Here is a 24,312-nt window from a genome sequence, read left to right as displayed (position 1 = left end):
GCCTCGTGTTGAATAACTACTTTTTAAAGCCTCAATGTGACCAAAATTTCAATTTTTACAAACTTTTTCTCCTACTCAGAAGCTTCTATTTCGACCTATTTCAGGCATTAAAAGGACTCTAAACACACCTATTTTAGTTCCAAAAGTGATAATTCACATGCAATAGTCATTTATAGTCAAAAAATTTAACTTAAAGAAATTACCATTTTTGACCATCTGGAAAAAGTTCGACAGGTCACGGGTCATCGTTTTTCATCAGAAAATTGATTTTTTGGATTGTAGAAAAATTGATTCAAAATGTCATTTGGATTGAGCCTCATGTTGAATAAATACTTTTTAAAGCCTCAATGAGACCAAAAATGCCATTTTTACAGACATTTTCTCCTACTCAGAAGCTTCTATTTCAACCTATTTCAGGCATTAAAATGACTCTAAACACACTTATTTTAGTTCCAAGAGTTCTAATTCACATGCAATAGTCATTTACAGTCCAAAAATTTAACTTTAATAAATTACCATTTTTACCATCTGGAAAAAGTTTGACAGGTCACGGGTCATCGTTTTTCATCAGAAAATTGATTTTTTGGATTGTAGAAAAATTGATTCAAAATGTCATTTGGATTGAGCCTCATGTTGAATAACTACTTTTTAAAGCCTCAATAAGACCAAAATTTCAATTTTTACAAACTTTTTCTCCTACTCAGAAGCTTCTATTTCGACCTATTTCAGGCATTAAAATGACTCTAAACACACTCATTTTAGTTCCAAGAGTTCTAATTCACATGCAATAGTCATTTACAGTCCAAAAATTAAACTTTAAAAAATTACCAATTTTGACCATCTGGAAAAAGTTCGACAGGTCACGGGTCATCGATTTTCATCAGAAAATGTATTTTTTGGATTGTAGAAAAATTGATTCAAAATGTCATTTGGATTGAGCCTCATGGTGAATACCTATTTTTTAAAGCCTGAATGTGACTAAAATTGCCCTTTTTACAGACCTTTTCTCCTACTCAGAAGCTTCTATTTCGACCTATTTCAGGCATTAAAATGACTCTAAACACACTTATTTTAGTTCCAAGAGTTCTAATTCACATGCAATAGTCATTTACAGTCCAAAAATTAAACTTAAAAAAATTACCATTTTTGACCATCTGGAAAAAGTTCGACAGGTCACGGGTCATCGTTTTTCATCAGAAAATTGATTTTTTGGATTGTAGAAAAATTGATTCAAAATGTCATTTGGATTGAGCCTCATGTTGAATAACTACTTTTTAAAGCCTCAATGTGACCAAAATTTCAATTTTTACAGACTTTTTCTCCTACTCAGAAGCTTCTATTTCGACATATTTCAGGCATTAAAATGACTCTAAACATACTTATTTTAGTTCCAAGAGTTCTAATTCACATGCAATAGTCATTTACAGTCCAAAAATTAAACTTTAAAAAATTACCATTTTTGACCATCTGGAAAAAGTTTGACAGGTCACGGGTTATCGTTTTTCATCAGAAAATTGATTTTTTGGACTGTAGAAAAATTGATTCAAAATGTCATTTGGATTGAGCCTCATGTTGAATAACTACTTTTTAAAGCCTCAATGTGACCAAAATTTCAATTTTTACAGACTTTTTCTCCTACTCAGAAGCTTCTATTTCGACCTATTTCAGGCATTAACATGACTCTAAACACACGTATTTTAGTTCCAAGAGTCTAATTCACATGCAATAGTCATTTACTGTCCAAAAATTAAACTTTAAAAAATTACCATTTTTGACCATCTGGAAAAAGTTCGACAGGTCACGGGTCATCGTTGTTCATCAGAAAATTGTTTTTTTGGGCAGTAAAAAAATTGATTCAAAATGTCATTTGGATTGAGCCTCATGTTGAATAACGACTTTTTAAAGCCTCAATGAGACCAAAATTTCAATTTTTACAGACTTTTTCTCCTACTCAGAAGCTTCTATTTCGACCTATTTCAGGCATTAAAATGACTCTAAACACACTTATCTTAGTTCCAAGATTTCAAATTCACATGCGATAGTCATTTACAGTTCACAAAATTAAACTTTAAAAAATTACCATTTTTGACCATCTGGAAAAAGTTCAACAGGTCACGGGTCATCGTTTTTCATCAGAAAATTGCTTTTTTGGACTGTAGAAAAGTTGATTCAAAATGTCATTTTGATTGAGCCTCATGTTGAATAACTACTTTTTAAAGCCTCAATGTGACGAAAATTGCCATTTTTACAGACTTTTTCTCCTACTCAGAAGCTTCTATTTCGACCTATTTCAGGCATTAAAATGACTCTAAACACACTTATTTTAGTTCCAAGAGTTCTAATTCACATGCAATAGTCATTTACAGTCCAAAAGTTAAACTTTAAAAAATTACCATTTTTGACCATCTGGAAAAAGTTCGACAGGTCACGGGTCATCGTTTTTCATCAGAAAATAGATTTTTTGGATTGTAGAAAAATTGATTCAAAATGTCATTTGGATTGAGCCTCATGTTGAATAACTACTTTTGAAAGCGTCAATGTGACCAAAATTTCAATTTTTACAGACTTTTTCTCCTACTCAGAAGCTTCTATTTCGACATATTTCAGGCATTAAAATGACTCTAAACACACTTATTTTAGTTCCAAGAGTTCTAATTCACATGCAATAGTCATTTACAGTCCAAAAATTTAACTTAAAAAAATTACCATTTTGACCATCTGGAAAAAGTTCGACAGGTCACGGGTCATCGTTTTTCATCAGAAAATTGATTTTTTGTACTGTAGAAAAATTGATTCAAAATGTCATTTTGATTGAGCCTCGTGTTGAATAACTACTTTTTAAAGCCTCAATGTGACCAAAATTGCCAATTTTACAGACATTTTCTCCTACTCAGAAGCTTCTATTTCGACCTATTTCAGGCATTAAAAGGACTCTAAACACACCTATTTTAGTTCCAAAAGTGATAATTCACATGCAATAGTCATTTATAGTCAAAAAATTTAACTTAAAGAAATTACCATTTTTAACCATCTGGAAAAAGTTCGACAGGTCACGGGTCATCGTTTTTCATCAGAAAATTGATTTTTTGGATTGTAGAAAAATTGATTCAAAATGTCATTTGGATTGAGCCTCAAGTTGAATAACTACTTTTTAAAGCCTCAATGTGACCAAAAATGCCATTTTTACAGACATTTTCTCCTACTCAGAAGCTTCTATTTCGACCTATTTCAGGCATTAAAATGACTCTAAACACACTTATTTTAGTTCCAAGAGTTCTAATTCACATGCAATAGTCATTTACAGTCCAAAAATTTAACTTTAATAAATTACCATTTTTACCATCTGGAAAAAGTTTGACAGGTCACGGGTCATCGTTTTTCATCAGAAAATTGATTTTTTGGATTGTAGAAAAATTGATTCAAAATGTCATTTGGATTGAGCCTCATGTTGAATAACTACTTTTTAAAGCCTCAATAAGACCAAAATTTCAATTTTTACAAACTTTTTCTCCTACTCAGAAGCTGCTATTTCGACCTATTTCAGGCATTAAAATGACTCTAAACACACTCATTTTAGTTCCAAGAGTTCTTATTCACATGCAATAGTCATTTACAGTCCAAAAATTAAACTTTCAAAAAATTACCAATTTTGACCATCTGGAAAAAGTTCGACAGGTCACGGGTCATCGATTTTCATCAGAAAATGTATTTTTTGGATTGTAGAAAAATTGATTCAAAATGTCATTTGGATTGAGCCTCATGGTGAATACCTATTTTTTAAAGCCTGAATGTGACTAAAATTGCCCTTTTTACAGACCTTTTCTCCTACTCAGAAGCTTCTATTTCAACCTATTTCAGGCATTAAAATGACTCTAAACACACTTATTTTAGTTCCAAGAGTTCTAATTCACATGCAATAGTCATTTACAGTCCAAAAATTAAACTTTAAAAAATTACCATTTTTGACCATCTGGAAAAAGTTCGACAGGTCACGGGTCATCGTTTTTCATCAGAAAATTGATTTTTTGGATTGTAGAAAAATTGATTCAAAATGTCATTTGGATTGAGCCTCATGTTGAATAACTGCTTTTAAAAGCCTCAATGTGACCAAAATTTCAATTTTTACAGACTTTTTCTCCTACTCAGAAGCTTCTATTTCGACATATTTCAGGCATTAAAATGACTCTAAACACACTTATTTTAGTTCCAAGAGTTCTAATTCACATGCAATAGTCATTTACAGTCCAAAAATTAAACTTTAAAAAATTACCATTTTTGACCATCTGGAAAAAGTTTGACAGGTCACGGGTTATCGTTTTTCATCAGAAAATTGATTTTTTGGACTGTAGAAAAATTGATTCAAAATGTCATTTGGATTGAGCCTCATGTTGAATAACGACTTTTTAAAGCCTCAATGTGACCAAAATTTCAATTTTTACAGACTTTTTCTCCTACTCAGAAGCTTCTATTTCGACCTATTTCAGGCATTAAAATGACTCTAAACACACTTATCTTAGTTCCAAGATTTCAAATTCACATGCAATAGTCATTTATAGTTCACAAAATTAAACTTTAAAAAATTACCATTTTTGACCATCTGGAAAAAGTTCGACATGTCACGGGTCATCGTTTTTCATCAGAAAATTGATTTTTTGGACTGTAGAAAAATTGATTCAAAATGTCATTTGGATTGAGCCTCATGTTGAATAACTACTTTTTAAAGCCTCAATAAGACCAAAATTTCAATTTTTACAGACTTTTTCTCCTACTCAGAAGCTGCTATTTCGACCTACTTCAGGCATTAAAATGACTCTAAACACACTCATTTTAGTTCCAAGAGTTCTTATTCACATGCAATAGTCATTTACAGTCCAAAAATTAAACTTTAAAAAATTACCAATTTTGACCATCTGGAAAAAGTTCGACAGGTCACGGGTCATCGATTTTCATCAGAAAATGTATTTTTTGGATTGTAGAAAAATTGATTCAAAATGTCATTTGGATTGAGCCTCATGGTGAATACCTATTTTTTAAAGCCTGAATGTGACTAAAATTGCCCTTTTTACAGACCTTTTCTCCTACTCAGAAGCTTCTATTTCGACCTATTTCAGGCATTAAAATGACTCTAAACACACTTATTTTAGTTCCAAGAGTTCTAATTCACATGCAATAGTCATTTACAGTCCAAAAATTAAACTTTAAAAAACTTACCATTTTTGACCATCTGGAAAAAGTTTGACAGGTCACGGGTCATCGTTTTTCATCAGAAAATTGATTTTTTGGACTGTAGAAAAATTGATTCAAAATGTCATTTGGATTGAGCATCATGTTGAATAACTACTTTTTAAAGCCTCAATGTGACCAAAATTGCCAATTTTACAGACATTTTCTCCTACTCAGAAGCTTCTATTTCGACCTATTTCAGGCATTAAAAGGACTCTAAACACACCTATTTTAGTTCCAAAAGTGATAATTCACATGCAATAGTCATTTATAGTAAAAAAATTTAACTTAAAGAAATTACCATTTTTGACCATCTGGAAAAAGTTCGACAGGTCACGGGTCATCGTTTTTCATCAGAAAATTGATTTTTTGGATTGTAGAAAAATTGATTCAAAATGTCATTTGGATTGAGCCTCATGTTGAATAACTACTTTTTAAAGCCTCAATGTGACCAAAATTTCAATTTTTACAGACTTTTTCTCCTACTCAGAAGCTTCTATTTCGACCTATTTCAGGCATTAAAATGACTCTAAACACACTTATCTTAGTTCCAAGATTTCAAATTCACATGCAATAGTCATTTACATTTCACAAAATTAAACTTAAAAAAATTACCATTTTTGACCATCTGGAAAAAGTTCGACAGGTCACGGGTCATCGTTTTTCATCAGAAAATTGATTTTTTGGATTGTAGAAAAATTGATTCAAAATGTCATTTGGATTGAGCCTCATGTTGAATAACTACTTTTTAATGCCTCAATGTGACCAAAAATGCCATTTTTACAGACATTTTCTCCTACTCAGAAGCTTCTATTTCGACCTATTTCAGGCATTAAAATGACTCTAAACACACTTATTTCAGTTCCAAGAGTTCTAATTCACATGCAATAGTCATTTACAGTCCAAAAATTTAATTTTAATAAATTACCATTTTTACCATCTGGAAAAAGTTTGACAGGTCACGGGTCATCGTTTTTCATCAGAAAATTGATTTTTTGGATTGTAGAAAAATTGATTCAAAATGTCATTTGGATTGAGCCTCATGTTGAATAACTACTTTTTAAAGCCTCAATAAGACCAAAATTTCAATTTTTACAGACTTTTTCTCCTACTCAGAAGCTGCTATTTCGACCTATTTCAGGCATTAAAATGACTCTAAACACACTTATTTTAGTTCCAAGAGTTCTTATTCACATGCAATAGTCATTTACAGTCCAAAAATTAAACTGTAAAAAATTACCAATTTTGACCATCTGGAAAAAGTTCGACAGGTCACGGGTCATCGATTTTCATCAGAAAATGTATTTTTTGGATTGTAGAAAAATTGATTCAAAATGTCATTTGGATTGAGCCTCATGGTGAATACCTATTTTTTAAAGCCTGAATGTGACTAAAATTGCCCTTTTTACAGACCTTTTCTCCTACTCAGAAGCTTCTATTTCGACCTATTTCAGGCATTAAAATGACTCTAAACACACTTATTTTAGTTCCAAGAGTTCTAATTCACATGCAATAGTCATTTACAGTCCAAAAATTAAACTTTAAAAAATTACCATTTTTGACCATCTGGAAAAAGTTCGACAGGTCACGGGTCATCGTTTTTCATCAGAAAATTGATTTTTTGGATTGTAGAAAAATTGATTCAAAATGTCATTTGGATTGAGCCTCATGTTGAATAACTGCTTTTAAAAGCCTCAATGTGACCAAAATTTCAATTTTTACAGACTTTTTCTCCTACTCAGAAGCTTCTATTTCGACATATTTCAGGCATTAAAATGACTCTAAACACACTTATTTTAGTTCCAAGAGTTCTAATTCACATGCAATAGTCATTTACAGTCCAAAAATTAAACTTTAAAAAATTACCATTTTTGACCATCTGGAAAAAGTTTGACAGGTCACGGGTTATCGTTTTTCATCAGAAAATTGATTTTTTGGACTGTAGAAAAATTGATTCAAAATGTCATTTGGATTGAGCCTCATGTTGAATAACTACTTTTTAAAGCCTCAATGTGACCAAAATTTCAATTTTTACAGACTTTTTCTCCTACTCAGAAGCTTCTATTTCGACCTATTTCAGGCATTAACATGACTCTAAACACACTTATTTTAGTTCCAAGAGTTCTAATTCACATGCAATAGTCATTTACTGTCCAAAAATTAAACTTTAAAAAATTATCATTTTTGACCATCTGGAAAAAGTTCGACAGGTCACGGGTCATCGTTGTTCATCAGAAAATTGTTTTTTTGGGCAGTAAAAAAATTGATTCAAAATGTCATTTGGATTGAGCCTCATGTTGAATAACGACTTTTTAAAGCCTCAATGTGACCAAAATTTCAATTTTTACAGACTTTTTCTCCTACTCAGAAGCTTCTATTTCGACCTATTTCAGGCATTAAAATGACTCTAAACACACTTATTTTAGTTCCAAGAGTTCTAATTCACATGCAATAGTCATTTACAGTCCAAAAATGTAACTTTAAAAAATTACCATTTTTGACCATCTGGAAAAAGTTTGACAGGTCACGGGTTATCGTTTTTCATCAGAAAATTGATTTTTTGGACTGTAGAAAAATTGATTCAAAATGTCATTTGGATTGAGCCTCATGTTGAATAACGACTTTTTAAAGCCTCAATGTGACCAAAATTTCAATTTTTACAGACTTTTTCTCCTACTCAGAAGCTTCTATTTCGACCTATTTCAGGCATTAAAATGACTCTAAACACACTTATCTTAGTTCCAAGATTTCAAATTCACATGCAATAGTCATTTACAGTTCACAAAATTAAACTTTAAAAAATTACCATTTTTGACCATCTGGAAAAAGTTCGACAAGTCACGGGTCATCGTTTTTCATCAGAAAATTGATTTTTTGGACTGTAGAAAAATTGATTCAAAATGTCATTTGGATTGAGCCTCATGTTGAATAACTACTTTTTAAAGCCTCAATAAGACCAAAATTTCAATTTTTACAGACTTTTTCTCCTACTCAGAAGCTGCTATTTCGACCTACTTCAGGCATTAAAATGACTCTAAACACACTCATTTTAGTTCCAAGAGTTCTTATTCACATGCAATAGTCATTTACAGTCCAAAAATTAAACTTTAAAAAATTACCAATTTTGACCATCTGGAAAAAGTTCGACAGGTCACGGGTCATCGATTTTCATCAGAAAATGTATTTTTTGGATTGTAGAAAAATTGATTCAAAATGTCATTTGGATTGAGCCTCATGGTGAATACCTATTTTTTAAAGCCTGAATGTGACTAAAATTGCCCTTTTTACAGACCTTTTCTCCTACTCAGAAGCTTCTATTTCGACCTATTTCAGGCATTAAAATGACTCTAAACACACTTATTTTAGTTCCAAGAGTTCTAATTCACATGCAATAGTCATTTACAGTCCAAAAATTAAACTTTAAAAAACTTACCATTTTTGACCATCTGGAAAAAGTTTGACAGGTCATCGTTTTTCATCAGAAAATTGATTTTTTGGACTGTAGAAAAATTGATTCAAAATGTCATTTGGATTGAGCATCATGTTGAATAACTACTTTTTAAAGCCTCAATGTGACCAACATTTCAATTTTTACAGACTTTTTCTCCTACTCAGAAGCTTCTATTTCGACCTATTTCAGGCATTAAAATGACTCTAAACACACTTATTTTAGTTCCAAGAGTTCTAATTCACATGCAATAGTCATTTACAGTCCAAAAATTAAACTTTAAAAAATTACCATTTTTGACCATCTGGAAAAAGTTTGACAGGTCATGGGTCATCGTTTTTCATCAGAAAATTGATTTTTTGGACTGTAGAAAAATTGATTCAACATGTCATTTTGATTGAGCCTCGTGTTGAATAACTACTTTTTAAAGCCTCAATGTGACCAAAATTGCCAATTTTACAGACATTTTCTCCTACTCAGAAGCTTCTATTTCGACCTATTTCAGGCATTAAAAGGACTCTAAACACACCTATTTTAGTTCCAAAAGTGATAATTCACATGCAATAGTCATTTATAGTAAAAAAATTTAACTTAAAGAAATTATCATTTTTGACCATCTGGAAAAAGTTCGACAGGTCACGGGTCATCGTTTTTCATCAGAAAATTGATTTTTTGGATTGTAGAAAAATTGATTCAAAATGTCATTTGGATTGAGCCTCATGTTGAATAACTACTTTTTAAAGCCTCAATGTGACCAAAATTTCCATTTTTACAGACATTTTCTCCTACTCAAAAGCTTCTATTTCAACCTATTCCAGGCATTAAAATGACTCTAAACACACTTATTTTAGTTCCAAGAGTTCTAATTCACATGCAATAGTCATTTACAGTCCAAAAATGTAACTTTAAAAAATTACCATTTTTGACCATCTGGAAAAAGTTCGACAGGTCACGGGTCATCGTTTTTCATCAGAAAATTGTTTCTTTGGGCAGTAAAAAAATTGATTCAAAATGTAATTTGGATTGAGCCTCATGTTGAATACCTATTTTTTAAATCCTGAATGTGACCAAAATAGCCATTTTTACAGACCTTTTCTCCTACTCAGAAGCTTCTATTTCGACCTATTTCAGGCATTAAAATGACTCTAAACACACTTATTTTATTTCCAAGAGTTCTAATTCACATGCAATAGTCATTTACTGTCCAAAAATTAAACTTTAAAAAATTACCATTTTTGACCATCTGGAAAAAGTTCGACAGGTCACGGGTCATCGTTTTTCATCAGAAAATTGATTTTTTGGACTGTAGAAAAATTGATTCAAAATGTCATTTTGATTGAGCCTCGTGTTGAATAACTACTTTTTAAAGCCTCAATGTGACCAAAATTGCCAATTTTACAGACATTTTCTCCTACTCAGAAGCTTCTATTTCGACCTATTTCAGGCATTAAAAGGACTCTAAACACACCTATTTTAGTTCCAAAAGTGATAATTCACATGCAATAGTCATTTATAGTCAAAAAATTTAACTTAAAGAAATTACCATTTTTGACCATCTGGAAAAAGTTCGACAGGTCACGGGTCATCGTTTTTCATCAGAAAATTGATTTTTTGGATTGTAGAAAAATTGATTCAAAATGTCATTTGGATTGAGCCTCATGTTGAATAACTACTTTTTAAAGCCTCAATGTGACCAAAAATGTCATTTTTACAGACATTTTCTCCTACTCAGAAGCTTCTATTTCGACCTATTTCAGGCATTAAAATGACTCTAAACACACTTATTTTAGTTCCAAGAGTTCTAATTCACATGCAATAGTCATTTACAGTCCAAAAATTAAACTTTAAAAAATTACCATTTTTACCATCTGGAAAAAGTTCGACAGGTCACGGGTCATCGTTTTTCATCAGAAAATTGATTTTTTGGACTGTAGAAAAATTGATTCAAAATGTCATTTGGGTTGAGCCTCATGTTGAATAACTACTTTTTAAAGCCTCAATGTGACCAAAATTTCAATTTTTACAGACTTTTTCTCCTACTCAGAAGCTTCTATTTCGACCTATTTCAGGCATTAAAATGACTCTAAACACACTTATTTTAGTTCCAAGAGTTCTAATTCACATGCAATAGTCATTTACTGTCCAAAAATTAAACTTTAAAAAATTACCATTTTTGACCATCTGGAAAAAGTTCGACAGGTCACGGGTCATCGTTTTTCATCAGAAAATTGATTTTTTGGGCCGTAAAAAAACTTGATTCAAAATGTCATTTGGATTGAGACTCATGTTGAATAACTACTTTTGAAAGCCTCAATGTGACCAAAATTTCAATTTTTACAGACTTTTTCTCCTACTCAGAAGCTTCTATTTCGACCTATTTCAGGCATTAAAATGACTCTAAACACACTTATTTTAGTTCCAAGAGTTCTAATTCACATGCAATAGTCATTTACAGTCCAAAAATTTAACTTTAAAAAATTACCATTTTTGACAATGTGGAAAAAGTTCGACAGGTCACGGGTCATAGTTTTTCATCAGAAAATTGATGTTTTGGGGAGTAAAAAATTTTATTCAAAATGTCATTTGGATTGAGACTCATGTTGAATAACTACTTTTGAGAGCCTCAATGTGACCAAAATTTCAATTTTTACAGACTTTTTCTCCTACTCAGAAGCTTCTATTTCGCCCTATTTCAGGTATTAAAATGACTCTAAACACACTTATTTTAGTTCCAAGAGTTCTAATTCACATGCAATAGTCATTTACAGTCCAAAAATTAAACTTTAAAAAATTACCATTTTTGACCATCTGGAAAAAGTTCGAAAGGTCACGGGTCATCGATTTTCATCAGAAAATTGATTTTTTGAATTGTAGAAAAATTGATTCAAAATGTCATTTGGATTGAGCCTCATGTTGAATAACTACTTTTTAAAGCCTCAATGTGACCAAAATTTCAATTTTTACAGACTTTTTCTCCTACTCAGAAGCTTCTATTTCGACCTATTTCAGGCATTAAAATGACTCTAAACACAATTATTTTAGTTCCAAGAGTTCTAATTCACATGCAATAGTTATTTACAGTCCAAAAATTAAACTTTAAAAAATTACCATTTTTGACCATCTGGAAAAAGTTTGACAGGTCACGGGTCATCGTTTTTCATCAGAAAATTGATTTTTTGGACTGTAGAAAAATTGATTCAAAATCTCATTTTGATTGAGCCTCATGTTGAATAACTACTTTTTAAAGCCTCAATGTGACCAAAATTGCCATTTTTACAGACATTTTCTCCTACTCATAAGCTTCTATTTCAACCTATTCCAGGCATTAAAATGACTCTAAACACACTTATTTTAGTTCCAAGAGTTCTAATTCACATGCAATAGTCATTTACAGTCCAAAAATGTAACTTTAAAAAATTACCATTTTTGACCATCTGGAAAAAGTTCGACAGGTCACGGGTCATCGTTTTTCATCAGAAAATAGTTTTTTTGGGCAGTAAAAAAATTGATTCAAAATGTCATTTGGATTGAGACTCATGTTGAATAACTACTTTTGAATGCCTCAATGTGACCAAAATTTCAATTTTTACAGACTTTTTCTCCTACTCAGAAGCTTCTATTTCGACCTATTTCAGGCATTAAAATGACTCTAAACACAATTATTTTAGTTCCAAGAGTTCTAATTCACATGCAATAGTCATTTACAGTCCAAAAATTAAACTTTAAAAAATTACCATTTTTGACCATCTGGAAAAAGTTCGATAAGGTCACGGGTCATCGATTTTCATCAGAAAATTGATTTTTTGGATTGTAGAAAAATTGATTCAAAATGTCATTTGGATTGAGCCTCATGTTGAATACCTATTTTTTAAATCCTGAATGTGACCAAAATAGCCATTTTTACAGACCTTTTCTCCTACTCAGAAGCTTCTATTTCGACCTATTTCAGGCATTAAAATGACTCTAAACACACTCATTTTAGTTCCAAGAGTTCTTATTCACATGCAATAGTCATTTACAGTCCAAAAATTAAACTTTAAAAAATTACCAATTTTGACCATCTGGAAAAAGTTCGACAGGTCACGGGTCATCGATTTTCATCAGAAAATGTATTTTTTGGATTGTAGCAAAATTGATTCAAAATGTCATTTGGATTGAGCCTCATGGTGAATACCTAGTTTTTTAAAGCCTGAATGTGACTAAAATTGCCCTTTTTACAGACCTTTTCTCCTACTCAGAAGCTTCTATTTCGACCTATTTCAGGCATTAAAATGACTCTAAACACACTTATTTTAGTTCCAAGAGTTCTAATTCACATGCAATAGTCATTTACAGTCCAAAAATTAAACTTAAAAAAATTACCATTTTTGACCATCTGGAAAAAGTTCGACAGGTCACGGGTCATCGTTTTTCATCAGAAAATTGATTTTTTGGGCCGTAAAAAAACTTGATTCAAAATGTCATTGGGATTGAGACTCATGTTGAATAACTACTTTTTAAAGCCTCAATGTGATCAAAATTTCAATTTTTACAGACTTTTTCTCCTACTCAGAAGCTTCTATTTCGACCTATTTCAGGCATTAAAATGACTCTAAACACACTTATTTTAGTTCCAAGAGTTCTAATTCACATGCAATAGTCATTTACAGTCCAAAAATTTAACTTTAAAAAATTACCATTTTTGACCATCTGGAAAAAGTTCGACAGGTCACGGGTCATCGTTTTTCATCAGAAAATTGTTTCTTTGGGCAGTAAAAAAATTGATTCAAAATGTCATTTGGATTGAGCCTCATGTTGAATACCTATTTTTTAAATCCTGAATGTGACCAAAATAGCCATTTTTACAGACCTTTTCTCCTACTCAGAAGCTTCTATTTCGACCTATTTCAGGCATTAAAAGAACTCTAAACACACCTATTTTAGTTCCAAAAGTGATAATTCACATGCAATAGTCATTTATAGTCAAAAAATTTAACTTAAAGAAATTACCATTTTTGACCATCTGGAAAAAGTTCGACAGGTCACGGGTCATCGTTTTTCATCAGAAAATTGATTTTTTGGATTGTAGAAAAATTGATTCAAAATGTCATTTGGATTGAGCCTCATGTTGAATAACTACTTTTTAAAGCCTCAATGTGACCAAAAATGTCATTTTTACAGACATTTTCTCCTACTCAGAAGCTTCTATTTCGACCTATTTCAGGCATTAAAATGACTCTAAACACACTTATTTTAGTTCCAAGAGTTCTAATACACATGCAATAGTCATTTACTGTCCAAAAATTAAACTTTAAAAAATACCATTTTTGACCATCTGGAAAAAGTTCGACAGGTCACGGGTCATCGTTTTTCATCAGAAAATTGATGTTTTGGGCAGTAAAAAAATTTATTCAAAATGTCATTTGGATTGAGACTCATGTTGAATACCTACTTTTGAGAGCCTCAATGTGACCAAAATTTCAATTTTTACAGACTTTTTCTCCTACTCAGAAGCTTCTATTTCGCCCTATTTCAGGTATTAAAATGACTCTAAACACACTTATTTTAGTTCCAAGAGTTCTAATTCACATGCAATAGTCATTTACAGTCCAAAAATTAAACTTTAAAAAATTACCATTTTTGACCATCTGGAAAAAGTTCGAAAGGTCACGGGTCATCGATTTTCATCAGAAAATTGATTTTTTGAATTGTAGAAAAATTGATTCAAAATGTCATTTGGATTGAGCCTCATGTTGAATACCTATTTTTTAAATCCTGAATGTGACCAAAATAGCCATTTTTACAGACCTTTTCTCCTACTCAGAAGCTTCTATTTCGACCTATTTCAGGCATTAAAATGACTCTAAACACACTCATTTTAGTTCCAAGAGTTCTTATTCACATGCAATAGTCATTTACAGTCCAAAAATTAAACTTTAAAAAATTACCAATTTTGACCATCTGGAAAAAGTTCGACAGGTCACGGGTCATCGATTTTCATCAGAAAATGTATTTTTTGGATTGTAGCAAAATTGATTCAAAATGTCATTTGGATTGAGCCTCATGGTGAATACCTATTTTTTAAAGCCTGAATGTGACTAAAATTGCCCTTTTTACAGACCTTTTCTCCTACTCAGAAGCTTCTATTTCGACCTATTTCAGGCATTAAAATGACTCTAAACACACTTATTTTAGTTCCAAGAGTTCTAATTCACATGCAATAGTCATTTACAGTCCAAAAATTAAACTTTAAAAAATTACCATTTTTGACCATGTGGAAAAAGTTCGACAGGTCACGGGTCATCGTTTTTCATCAGAAAATTGATTTTTTGGATTGTAGAAAAATTGATTCAAAATGTCATTTGGATTGAGCCTCATGTTGAATAACTACTTTTGAATGCCTCAATGTGACCAAAATTTCAATTTTTACAGACTTTTTCTCCTACTCAGAAGCTTCTATTTCGACATATTTCAGGCATTAAAATGACTCTAAACACACTTATTTTAGTTCCAAGAGTTCTAATTGACATGCAATAGTCATTTACAGTCCAAAAATTTAACTTTAAAAAATTACCATTTTTGACCATCTGGAAAAAGTTCGACAGGTCACGGGTCATCGTTTTTCATCAGAAAATTGTTTTTTTGGGCAGTAAAAAAATTGATTCAAAATGTCATTTGGATTGAGACTCATGTTGAATAACTACTTTTGAATGCCTCAATGTGACCAAAATTTCAATTTTTACAGACTTTTTCTCCTACTCAGAAGCTTCTATTTCGACCTATTTCAGGCATTAAAATGACTCTAAACACACTTATTTTAGTTACAAGAGTTCGAATTCACATGTAATAGTCATTTACAGTCCAAAAATTAAACTTTAAAAAATTACCATTTTTGACCATCTGGAAAAAGTTCGACAGGTCACGGGTCATCGATTTTCATCAGAAAATTGATTTTTTGGATTGTAGAAAAATTGATTCAAAATGTCATTTGGATTGAGCCTCATGTTGAATACCTATTTTTTAAATCCTGAATGTGACCAAAATAGCCATTTTTATAGACCTTTTCTCCTACTCAGAAGCTTCTATTTCGACCTATTTCAGGCATTAAAATGACTCTAAACACACTTATTTTAGTTCCAAGAGTTCTAATTCACATGCAATAGTCATTTACAGTCCAAAAATGTAACTTTAAAAAATTACCATTTTTACCATCTGGAAAAAGTTCGACAGGTCACGGGTCATCGTTTTTCATCAGAAAATTGATTTTTTGGACTGTAGAAAAATTGATTCAAAATGTCATTTGGATTGAGCCTCATGTTGAATAACTACTTTTTAAAGCCTCAATGTGACCAAAATTTCTATTTTTACAGACTTTTTCTCCTACTCAGAAGCTTCTATTTCGACCTATTTCAGGCATTAAAATGACTCTAAACACACTTATTTTAGTTCCAAGAGTTCTAATTCACATGCAATAGTCATTTACTGTCCAAAAATTAAACTTTAAAAAATACCATTTTTGACCATCTGGAAAAAGTTCGACAGGTCACGGGTCATCGTTTTTCATCAGAAAATTGATGTTTTGGGCAGTAAAAAAATTTATTCAAAATGTCATTTGGATTGAGACTCATGTTGAATAACTACTTTTGAGAGCCTCAATGTGACCAAAATTTCAATTTTTACAGACTTTTTCTCCTACTCAGAAGCTTCTATTTCGCCCTATTTCAGGTATTAAAATGACTCTAAACACACTTATTTTAGTTCCAAGAGTTCTAATTCACATGCAATAGTCATTTACAGTCCAAAAATTAAACTTTAAAAAATTACCATTTTTGACCATCTGGAAAAAGTTCGACAGGTCACGGGTCATCGATTTTCATCAGAAAATTGATTTTTTGAATTGTAGAAAAATTGATTCAAAATGTCATTTGGATTGAGCCTCATGTTGAATAACTACTTTTTAAAGCCTCAATGTGACCAAAATTTCAATTTTTACAGACTTTTTCTCCTACTCAGAAGCTTCTATTTCGACCTATTTCAGGCATTAAAATGACTCTAAACACAATTATTTTAGTTCCAAGAGTTCTAATTCACATGCAATAGTTATTTACAGTCCAAAAATTAAACTTTAAAAAATTACCATTTTTGACCATCTGGAAAAAGTTTGACAGGTCACGGGTCATCGTTTTTCATCAGAAAATTGATTTTTTGGACTGTAGAAAAATTGATTCAAAATGTCATTTTGATTGAGCCTCATGTTGAATAACTACTTTTTAAAGCCTCAATGTGACCAAAATTGCCATTTTTACAGACATTTTCTCCTACTCATAAGCTTCTATTTCAACCTATTTCAGGCATTAAAATGACTCTAAACACAATTATTTTAGTTCCAAGAGTTCTAATTCACATGCAATAGTCATTTACAGTCCAAAAATTAAACTTTAAAAAATTACCATTTTTGACCATCTGGAAAAAGTTCGATAAGGTCACGGGTCATCGATTTTCATCAGAAAATTGATTTTTTGGATTGTAGAAAAATTGATTCAAAATGTCATTTGGATTGAGCCTCATGTTGAATACCTATTTTTTAAATCCTGAATGTGACCAAAATAGCCATTTTTACAGACCTTTTCTCCTACTCAGAAGCTTCTATTTCGACCTATTTCAGGCATTAAAATGACTCTAAACACACTCATTTTAGTTCCAAGAGTTCTTATTCACATGCAATAGTAATTTACAGTCCAAAAATTAAACTTTAAAAAATTACCAATTTTGACCATCTGGAAAAAGTTCGACAGGTCACGGGTCATCGATTTTCATCAGAAAATGTATTTTTTGGATTGTAGCAAAATTGATTCAAAATGTCATTTGAATTGAGCCTCATGGTGAATACCTATTTTTTAAAGCCTGAATGTGACTAAAATTGCCCTTTTTACAGACCTTTTCTCCTACTCAGAAGCTTCTATTTCGACCTATTTCAGGCATTAAAATGACTCTAAACACACTTATTTTAGTTCCAAGAGTTCTAATTCACATGCAATAGTCATTTACAGTCCAAAAATTAAACTTTAAAAAATTACCATTTTTGACCATCTGGAAAAAGTTCGACAGGTCACGGGTCATCGTTTTTCATCAGAAAATTGATTTTTTGGATTGTAGAAAAATTGATTCAAAATGTCATTTGGATTGAGCCTCATGTTGAATAACTGCTTTTGAAAGCCTCAATGTGACCAAAATTTCAATTTTTACAGACTTTTTCTCCTACTCAGAAGCTTCTATTTCGACATATTTCAGGCATTAAAATGACTCTAAACACACTTATTTTAGTTCCAAGAGTTCTAATTGACATGCAATAGTCATTTACAGTCCAAAAATTTAACTTTAAAAAATTACCATTTTTGACCATCTGGAAAAAGTTCGACAGGTCACGGGTCATCGTTTTTCATCAGAAAATTGTTTTTTTGGGCAGTAAAAAAATTGATTCAAAATGTCATTTGGATTGAGACTCATGTTGAATAACTACTTTTGAATGCCTCAATGTGACCAAAATTTCAATTTTTATAGACTTTTTCTCCTACTCAGAAACTTCTTTTTCGACCTATTTCAGGCATTAAAATGACTCTAAACACACTTATTTTAGTTACAAGAGTTCGAATTCACATGCAATAGTCATTTACAGTCCAAAAATTAAACTTTAAAAAATTACCATTTTTGACCATCTGGAAAAAGTTCGAAAGGTCACGGGTCATCGATTTTCATCAGAAAATTGATTTTTTGAATTGTAGAAAAATTGATTCAAAATGTCATTTGGATTGAGCCTCATGTTGAATAACTACTTTTTAAAGCCTCAATGTGACCAAAATTTCAATTTTTACAGACTTTTTCTCCTACTCAGAAGCTTCTATTTCGACCTATTTCAGGCATTAAAATGACTCTAAACACAATTATTTTAGTTCCAAGAGTTCTAATTCACATGCAATAGTTATTTACAGTCCAAAAATTAAACTTTAAAAAATTACCATTTTTGACCATCTGGAAAAAGTTTGACAGGTCACGGGTCATCGTTTTTCATCAGAAAATTGATTTTTTGGACTGTAGAAAAATTGATTCAAAATGTCATTTTGATTGAGCCTCATGTTGAATAACTACTTTTTAAAGCCTCAATGTGACCAAAATTGCCATTTTTACAGACATTTTCTCCTACTCATAAGCTTCTATTTCAACCTATTTCAGGCATTAAAATGACTCTAAACACAATTATTTTAGTTCCAAGAGTTCTAATTCACATGCAATAGTCATTTACAGTCCAAAAATTAAACTTTAAAAAATTACCATTTTTGACCATCTGGAAAAAGTTCGATAAGGTCACGGGTCATCGATTTTCATCAGAAAATTGATTTTTTGGATTGTAGAAAAATTGATTCAAAATGTCATTTGGATTGAGCCTCATGTTGAATACCTATTTTTTAAATCCTGAATGTGACCAAAATAGCCATTTTTACAGACCTTTTCTCCTACTCAGAAGCTTCTATTTCGACCTATTTCAGGCATTAAAATGACTCTAAACACACTCATTTTAGTTCCAAGAGTTCTTATTCACATGCAATAGTAATTTACAGTCCAAAAATTAAACTTTAAAAAATTACCAATTTTGACCATCTGGAAAAAGTTCGACAGGTCACGGGTCATCGATTTTCATCAGAAAATGTATTTTTTGGATTGTAGCAAAATTGATTCAAAATGTCATTTGAATTGAGCCTCATGGTGAATACCTATTTTTTAAAGCCTGAATGTGACTAAAATTGCCCTTTTTACAGACCTTTTCTCCTACTCAGAAGCTTCTATTTCGACCTATTTCAGGCATTAAAATGACTCTAAACACACTTATTTTAGTTCCAAGAGTTCTAATTCACATGCAATAGTCATTTACAGTCCAAAAATTAAACTTTAAAAAATTACCATTTTTGACCATCTGGAAAAAGTTCGACAGGTCACGGGTCATCGTTTTTCATCAGAAAATTGATTTTTTGGATTGTAGAAAAATTGATTCAAAATGTCATTTGGATTGAGCCTCATGTTGAATAACTGCTTTTGAAAGCCTCAATGTGACCAAAATTTCAATTTTTACAGACTTTTTCTCCTACTCAGAAGCTTCTATTTCGACATATTTCAGGCATTAAAATGACTCTAAACACACTTATTTTAGTTCCAAGAGTTCTAATTGACATGCAATAGTCATTTACAGTCCAAAAATTTAACTTTAAAAAATTACCATTTTTGACCATCTGGAAAAAGTTCGACAGGTCACGGGTCATCGTTTTTCATCAGAAAATTGTTTTTTTGGGCAGTAAAAAAATTGATTCAAAATGTCATTTGGATTGAGACTCATGTTGAATAACTACTTTTGAATGCCTCAATGTGACCAAAATTTCAATTTTTATAGACTTTTTCTCCTACTCAGAAACTTCTTTTTCGACCTATTTCAGGCATTAAAATGACTCTAAACACACTTATTTTAGTTACAAGAGTTCGAATTCACATGTAATAGTCATTTACAGTCCAAAAATTAAACTTTAAAAAATTACCATTTTTGACCATCTGGAAAAAGTTCGACAGGTCACGGGTCATCGATTTTCATCAGAAAATTGATTTTTTGGATTGTAGAAAAATTGATTCAAAATGTCATTTGGATTGAGCCTCATGTTGAATACCTATTTTTTAAATCCTGAATGTGACCAAAATAGCCATTTTTATAGACCTTTTCTCCTACTCAGAAGCTTCTATTTCGACCAATTTCAGGCATTAAAATGACTCTAAACATACTTATTTTAGTTCCAAGAGTTCTAATTCACATGCAATAGTCATTCACTGTCCAAAAATTAAACTTTAAAAAATTACCATTTTTGACCATCTGGAAAAAGTTCGACAGGTCACGGGTCATTGTTTTTCATCAGAAAATTGATTTTTTGGACTGTAGAAAAATTGATTCAAAATGTCATTTGGATTGAGCCTCGTGTTGAATAACTACTTTTTGAAGCCTCAATGTGACCAAAATTGCCAATTTTACAGACATTTTCTCCTACTCAGAAGCTTCTATTTCGACCTATTTCAGGCATTAAAATGACTCTAAACACACTTATTTTAGTTCCAAGAGTTCTAATTCACATGCAATAGTCATTTACAGTCCAAAAATGTAACTTTAAAAAATTACCATTTTTGACCATCTGGAAAAAGTTCGACAGGTCACGGGTCATCGTTTTTCATCAGAAAATTGTTTTTTTGGGCAGTAAAAAAATTGATTCAAAATGTCATTTGGATTGAGACTCATGTTGAATAACTACTTTTGAATGCCTCAATGTGACCAAAATTTCAATTTTTACAGACTTTTTCTCCTACTCAGAAGCTTCTATTTCGACCTATTTCAGGCATTAAAATGACTCTAAACACAATTATTTTAGTTCCAAGAGTTCTAATTCACATGCAATAGTCATTTACAGTCCAAAAATTAAACTTTAAAAAATTACCATTTTTGACCATCTGGAAAAAGTTCGATAAGGTCACGGGTCATCGATTTTCATCAGAAAATTGATTTTTTGGATTGTAGAAAAATTGATTCAAAATGTCATTTGGATTGAGCCTCATGTTGAATACCTATTTTTTAAATCCTGAATGTGACCAAAATAGCCATTTTTACAGACCTTTTCTCCTACTCAGAAGCTTCTATTTCGACCTATTTCAGGCATTAAAATGACTCTAAACACACTCATTTTAGTTCCAAGAGTTCTTATTCACATGCAATAGTCATTTACAGTCCAAAAATTAAACTTTAAAAAATTACCAATTTTGACCATCTGGAAAAAGTTCGACAGGTCACGGGTCATCGATTTTCATCAGAAAATGTATTTTTTGGATTGTAGCAAAATTGATTCAAAATGTCATTTGGATTGAGCCTCATGTTGAATAACTACTTTTTAAAGCCTCAATGTGACCAAAATTTCAATTTTTACAGACTTTTTCTCCTACTCAGAAGCTTCTATTTCGACCTATTTCAGGCATTAAAATGACTCTAAACACAATTATTTTAGTTCCAAGAGTTCTAATTCACATGCAATAGTCATTTACAGTCCAAAAATTAAACTTTTAAAAATTACCATTTTTGACTATCTGGAAAAAGTTTGACAGGTCACGGGTCATCGTTTTTCATCAGAAAATTGATTTTTTGGACTGTAGAAAAATTGATTCAAAATGTCATTTTGATTGAGCCTCATGTTGAATAACTACTTTTTAAAGCCTCAATACCAAAATTGCCATTTTTACAGACATTTTCTCCTACTCAAAAGCTTCTATTTCAACCTATTCCAGGCATTAAAATGACTCTAAACACACTTATTTTAGTTCCAAGAGTTCTAATTCACATGCAATAGTCATTTACAGTCCAAAAATGTAACTTTAAAAAATTACCATTTTTGACCATCTGGAAAAAGTTCGACAGGTCACGGGTCATCGTTTTTCATCAGAAAATTGTTTCTTTGGGCAGTAAAAAAATTGATTCAAAATGTCATTTGGATTGAGCCTCATGTTGAATACCTATTTTTTAAATCCTGAATGTGACCAAAATAGCCATTTTTACAGACCTTTTCTCCTACTCAGAAGCTTCTATTTCGACCTATTTCAGGCATTAAAAGAACTCTAAACACACCTATTTTAGTTCCAAAAGTGATAATTCACATGCAATAGTCATTTATAGTCAAAAAATTTAACTTAAAGAAATTACCATTTTTGACCATCTGGAAAAAGTTCGACAGGTCACGGGTCATCGTTTTTCATCAGAAAATTGATTTTTTGGATTGTAGAAAAATTGATTCAAAATGTCATTTGGATTGAGCCTCATGTTGAATAACTACTTTTTAAAGCCTCAATGTGACCAAAAATGTCATTTTTACAGACATTTTCTCCTACTCAGAAGCTTCTATTTCGACCTATTTCAGGCATTAAAATGACTCTAAACACACTTATTTTAGTTCCAAGAGTTCTAATTCACATGCAATAGTCATTTACTGTCCAAAAATTAAACTTTAAAAAATACCATTTTTGACCATCTGGAAAAAGTTCGACAGGTCACGGGTCATCGTTTTTCATCAGAAAATTGATGTTTTGGGCAGTAAAAAAATGTATTCAAAATGTCATTTGGATTGAGACTCATGTTGAATAACTACTTTTGAGAGCCTCAATGTGACCAAAATTTCAATTTTTACAGACTTTTTCTCCTACTCAGAAGCTTCTATTTCGCCCTATTTCAGGTATTAAAATGACTCTAATCACACTTATTTTAGTTCCAAGAGTTCTAATTCACATGCAATAGTCATTTACAGTCCAAAAATTAAACTTTAAAAAATTACCATTTTTGACCATCTGGAAAAAGTTCGAAAGGTCACGGGTCATCGATTTTCATCAGAAAATTGATTTTTTGAATTGTAGAAAAATTGATTCAAAATGTCATTTGGATTGAGCCTCATGTTGAATAACTACTTTTTAAAGCCTCAATGTGACCAAAATTTCAATTTTTACAGACTTTTTCTCCTACTCAGAAGCTTCTATTTCGACCTATTTCAGGCATTAAAATGACTCTAAACACACTTATTTTAGTTCCAAGAGTTCTAATTCACATGCAATAGTCATTTACAGTCCAAAAATGTAACTTTAAAAAATTACCATTTTTGACCATCTGGAAAAAGTTCGACAGGTCACGGGTCATCGTTTTTCATCAGAAAATTGTTTTTTTGGGCAGTAAAAAAATTGATTCAAAATGTCATTTGGATTGAGACTCATGTTGAATAACTACTTTTGAATGCCTCAATGTGACCAAAATTTCAATTTTTACAGACTTTTTCTCCTACTCAGAAGCTTCTATTTCGACCTATTTCAGGCATTAAAATGACTCTAAACACAATTATTTTAGTTCCAAGAGTTCTAATTCACATGCAATAGTCATTTACAGTCCAAAAATTAAACTTTAAAAAATTACCATTTTTGACCATCTGGAAAAAGTTCGATAAGGTCACGGGTCATCGATTTTCATCAGAAAATTGATTTTTTGGATTGTAGAAAAATTGATTCAAAATGTCATTTGGATTGAGCCTCATGTTGAATACCTATTTTTTAAATCCTGAATGTGACCAAAATAGCCATTTTTACAGACCTTTTCTCCTACTCAGAAGCTTCTATTTCGACCTATTTCAGACATTAAAATGACTCTAAACACACTCATTTTAGTTCCAAGAGTTCTTATTCACATGCAATAGTCATTTACAGTCCAAAAATTAAACTTTAAAAAATTACCAATTTTGACCATCTGGAAAAAGTTCGACAGGTCACGGGTCATCGATTTTCATCAGAAAATGTATTTTTTGGATTGTAGCAAAATTGATTCAAAATGTCATTTGGATTGAGCCTCATGGTGAATACCTATTTTTTAAAGCCTGAATGTGACTAAAATTGCCCTTTTTACAGACCTTTTCTCCTACTCAGAAGCTTCTATTTCGACCTATTTCAGGCATTAAAATGACTCTAAACACACTTATTTTAGTTCCAAGAGTTCTAATTCACATGCAATAGTCATTTACAGTCCAAAAATTAAACTTTAAAAAATTACCATTTTTGACCAT

The sequence above is a fragment of the Triturus cristatus genome, chromosome 11 (assembly GCF_964204655.1).
Source record: "Triturus cristatus chromosome 11, aTriCri1.1, whole genome shotgun sequence".
Taxonomy (NCBI): domain Eukaryota; kingdom Metazoa; phylum Chordata; class Amphibia; order Caudata; family Salamandridae; genus Triturus; species Triturus cristatus.
Note: the sequence above shows the minus strand (reverse complement) of the source record.